The sequence below is a fragment of the Hylaeus volcanicus genome, chromosome 2 (assembly GCF_026283585.1).
Source record: "Hylaeus volcanicus isolate JK05 chromosome 2, UHH_iyHylVolc1.0_haploid, whole genome shotgun sequence".
In the NCBI taxonomy this organism is placed as follows: domain Eukaryota; kingdom Metazoa; phylum Arthropoda; class Insecta; order Hymenoptera; family Colletidae; genus Hylaeus; species Hylaeus volcanicus.
Genome location: NC_071977.1, coordinates 5,344,673 through 5,349,594, shown reverse-complemented (window position 1 = coordinate 5,349,594; position 4,922 = coordinate 5,344,673).

Here is a 4,922-nt window from a genome sequence, read left to right as displayed (position 1 = left end):
CTACTGCGTAGCCTATACTACTGCGTAGCCTATACTACTGCGTAGCCGATGCTACTGTGGCTGTCTAGCGCGTAGTCTATACTACTGCGGCTCTATCTACCGCGTAGCCTATACTACTGCGGCTGTCCAGCGCGTAGTCTATACTACTGCGGCTGTCTATTGCGTAGCCTATACTACTGCGGCTGTCTACCGCGTAGCCGATGATACTGCGTAGCCGATGCTACTGCAACTGTCTACCGCGTAGCCTATACTACTGCGGCTGTCTATTGCGTAGCCTATACTACTGCGTAGCCGATGCTACTGCGGCTGTCTTTGTTTTACCTAGATCCACGGTCGCTTGCAACTACATAGTTTCAGAGTGGCTTAAAAATGATCAGTTGCGCCCGCATGCGATCGACCTTAGGAAACTTACTTCTCGAGTGGAAAAAACAATAGAATAATTGAAAAGTGCTCAAAATCGTTGATATATTACAGTCAGTGTAATTATTCGTACAGGAACCATTTATTTTAAATTGATTGCTGTACGAATACTTCTTACACTGACTGTAAGTACTGAGCGACAGGTTTAGACGCAAAAACTAGTCCTTTCTTCCCCATCGTCGCTATGCTCTCACCATTCGCCATTTTTATCTTATTTTCCTTGATTTTATCGACCAATGTTTCAATTGATTCCAGTCTTCCCTATTTATCAAAGTCTTTTTCGTTCCCACATCTGAATCTGATGATCATTCATGAAAATATGTACATCTATCTCCGATTCTGTTTTACTAATTAAGCACTTAGGTATTTCGGGCATCCATAAAAATCTACTCGGTTTCGTTATGATGCTCGATATTTTTATACGTGTATGTATTGGTCTTGTATTAGGAGCGTACGTTGTCTCAACAGCCTCGCAATAAACATCGGTATGGCATCCGCCCGCGTCAGAATCTTAATTTACCAGGCGTGTTGCGTAACCGGTCTATTTTCATGCATTCCGAATCCTGCTACTGTGTACGTATCCATAGTATTTCCAATCTCGGTTAAAGCAATGTCACTTGCAACAGTTGCATGTAGAGCGCAAGTAATATTACGAGAATCGGGTACGATTATCCAAGTAAGTTCAACGATTGCGACGAAGAAATCTGTTGCTATTCACGCATTCCAACTGTAGAACCGGAGAACGGAGTTTAGAAGATCGCGGAGGTTTTTATTTTTGGATACACGTTGTATGCAGATCGATGGTTGATGACTGTGTCTCATCGTAAATGAAATCGTGTAACTTTGCAAAATTATTTCTTTTACTTATTTCCTTTACTTTACTTTACTTTAATTTTTTACTTTATTTATTTCTTTATTTATTTTTCAAATAGAATATAGATCCAACTTATTTTAGGAAATTTATTTTAGAAAATTGTAATAATACATTTTGCAACTGTACTTGATTTTATTTCTCACACGGTTATTGATAAAAACTATTTTATATGTACTCTTCTGATATGTGTAAGATACATTGGTTGTTTTTTAGGTTTTCAGTTAATATAATAGTAATATTAGTTATAATAAACATATTACAGTATCAAGAAAACGATACCGAGTGCATTCTCTGACGTAAATATCTACGTTTCATTAAATTATTACAATGTACATTTATATTCGTTTTTCTTTTTTTCTTAATTAGTATAATTGCTCGAAAAATTATAAAACCCAGATAACGATTATTTTTCAATTACATTCTTTAAATTATTTTGTAACAAGTTCATTTTTCAAATTCTAATTGTAATCATAATCGTTGATATCATTTCCGTCGTGATTATTAGACGCTAACAGATAATCCAATTCTTGTATATAAAAAAGAAATTAGTGTGCGACCATCGTACGCGACATACGTAAAACTTCTTTTTAACAATTGTAGAAATAAAACAGAATTTTTATGAATTCGATTCGATTCAAAACATTTATAAAATGTCAAGTTTTAGAAACGTTTATAAAACGTTAAGTTCGACGAATGTATACGTAATTAAATTCGTTAATTTTAAAAATATTTCTTATACAGGGTGTCCTAGCTTAAGTGTTACGGAGCTGTAACTCCAAAACTATCGGCCGAATGGACAATTTGAAATACGGAAATTGCATGGTAAAATAAGGCTTACGTTTCAGCGAGAAGGAATTTTTGTTAACTTTGTTATTTAACGAGATATGATGGTCAAGTTTCGTTTTTCAAATTGAACTATATATTTTTTTCTATACCATGCGATAGTACTTTCCAAGACGAATTCATTAAGCTTTAATGTATTTACCCGATTTTTATTAGTTTTCAAGCTATAACGCTTCGAAGTTTGCTAATTCTCAAGGAAAAAACTCGGTTCTGCATCCAGTAAGCACCATGTGGTTCTCGAGATCGATAGAGAGGGTCTCGCTTAAGATTCTAGGGCCCGGAATATTGGGATTCTTCCCATTATCCTTCCTTGGCAATTTATACAGGGTGTTCTCTGCGATGTCAAAACGATAACTTTTCAGGCTTGAAATTTATCTTGGAGAAGAGGAAGAAGTCGTAGGAGGCCAAATTCCACAGGTAGATGGGGGAGGAAGGGGTTGAGCGATGATCGTGATTGTGCGGCCGATAAACTCGCGTGTTTTGAACGCTGTGAGAACGGGCGCGTTGCCATATTGGAGAACCCAACTGTCCGCGCACCACAGTTTACACCATTTCCGTTAAAGTCCTTCTTTTCTTTCCTCTGAAGATTACAGTAAACCTTAACTTAATACTCTGTCCCATCGTGAGAAATTCAGAATATACAAAACAATGATTTCCTGACTTGCTTCGTCTTTTTCGATCTTGGAATAACATGTACTATACGTGAGAATGAATGCTCTACATTGTTGTTTTATGTTGTACAATGTTGTTTTAATTTGTAATATGTTGCGTTATAATGTGTTATGTTATGTTACGTTGTCTGATGTCGTGTTTTGTTGTTTTATGTTATCTTGTATTGTATTGTATGTTATCCTGAGTCGTATGTGTTATGTTGTGTTTCGTTGTTTTATGTTATCTTGTATTATGGGATGTTATTTTACATGATGTTATGTCGCATTACGTTCTGTTCCGATGTGTTATATCGAGGTACGTGGCGTTTCGTCGAGATTTATTGTATCAAGTTCTGCTATGTCGTTGTACGTTGTGTTTTGTTGTCTTATGTTGTGTTATGTTGTATTGTAGTGTGTCGAGTTGCGTCTATGTATATTACTTGAAATACAAATTACAGTATGTCCTGTATAAAGTGTTAGACACAATGTCTAAGTTTTTTTTATGATATCGATTTATATTAATTTAATGGGATCAAGTAGAAGGAACAGGATCGACAAAAGAGTAAACGAATCCGAATGGTTGCTACTGTTACGTAATAAGAGATCAGTACCATATAAAACGTTAGATCATTTTCACGTAATACGAACTTTTCTATCATACAGAAAGAATGAGTGTACCGTAGTTGAATAAAATCCAACTATTGCGTCTGATTAACAGCCTTAGGAATTCGATTCAATTCGTGCCAAATCTCGAAAACGTGAATAAATTGGGAACGCGAATATTACACGAATTTTCTGAAGAATATCAAAGATTTGAGGTGTACTTTTTTCTCGTATCCCTTCCAATGAACTTTGGAATGAATTCTGACGAAAGGATAATGATTACATTAGAATCTTGATTATTCGAGGAAACTGAGACTGAAATTTATTGGAACAATCGAGGTTCCCGTAATAATGCACGTTACTAGCCGAAACCACTGCAAATTTATACAGGGTGTTTCAGAATTAGTGCAAGAACCGGAAATGAAGGGTAGCTGAAACAATTCTGAACCACAATTTCCTTTGCAAAAATGTCTCATTCGAACGTCATTTTTTCCCTGAAATACCACTGTAAAATTTGTTGTTACTATACCATTGAAAAGGCGAGACTTCGAGGAAGTTTTTCCCGAAGAATGCCCGCCAAATAACTATGTCTTTGAAACCGAGAAATGAATACAGAAAACGTAAAATTTTTAAAAATTTTCACAATGTAAAGTTTGACCTAATTTTTCACTTGTAATAATTCTACGTAATAAATTTTGGTTTGGAATCAGAGGGATGGGAAATTTAACGCTCTTTCGAATGGTATACTTATTTTATATATATATATATACAAAATTATTTATATTATATATATACACAATTTTGTATTATTTCTTTTATCTTTCACAACCTCGTTCCTTCGTGCGCGTGCCAATAATTTTATGACTCACTGCATGCAAGGTACTCGATCTCGGTCCGAATGAATGGATTTTTTTTTTTATTATGCTTTTGTAAACGTAATAAAAACACATCGAGAACGTCTGTAGAAAGAAACGTCGGTGCGACGAGTCGATGATTTCTTGGCCAGACAACTAAACGAATCGACTAGACGTTTCCACGCTTATCGATCGCGATTGAATTCGCCCTAGAAACTTCTTGTGTTTCTTACGACGGGCACGGATGCCACAAGGGACCACGAGTGATTTCGGTGTCGCAGTGTATTTATAATAGACAGGCAAACGCGGGTATTCCCGACTGTTCGTACGTTCCTATCTTTGATTGCTGCTGATCAGAGTTGGGGAAAATCTTTATTAAATTAATGATCGTTTGGAAAACAATAATAAAACAACAGAAAACAATGATTAATTTTTACTATATTTATTCGGACCTTTTTGTTATAATTTTCGGTCTGCTCAGGAATTTTATGATCGATTCTTTTTAAAACGCTCTTTACTTGTATAAGAACAATTCAGTCAGGCACTTGCCATATTTTTTAACCCTTTGCACTCGAGGCCTTTTTTTAGTATCTACCAGCGACTCGAGATGCTTTCTTAGCATTCTATTGCTATGAATTCTAAGCTATCGAGATTTGAGAATCGGGTCACCTTTACCAC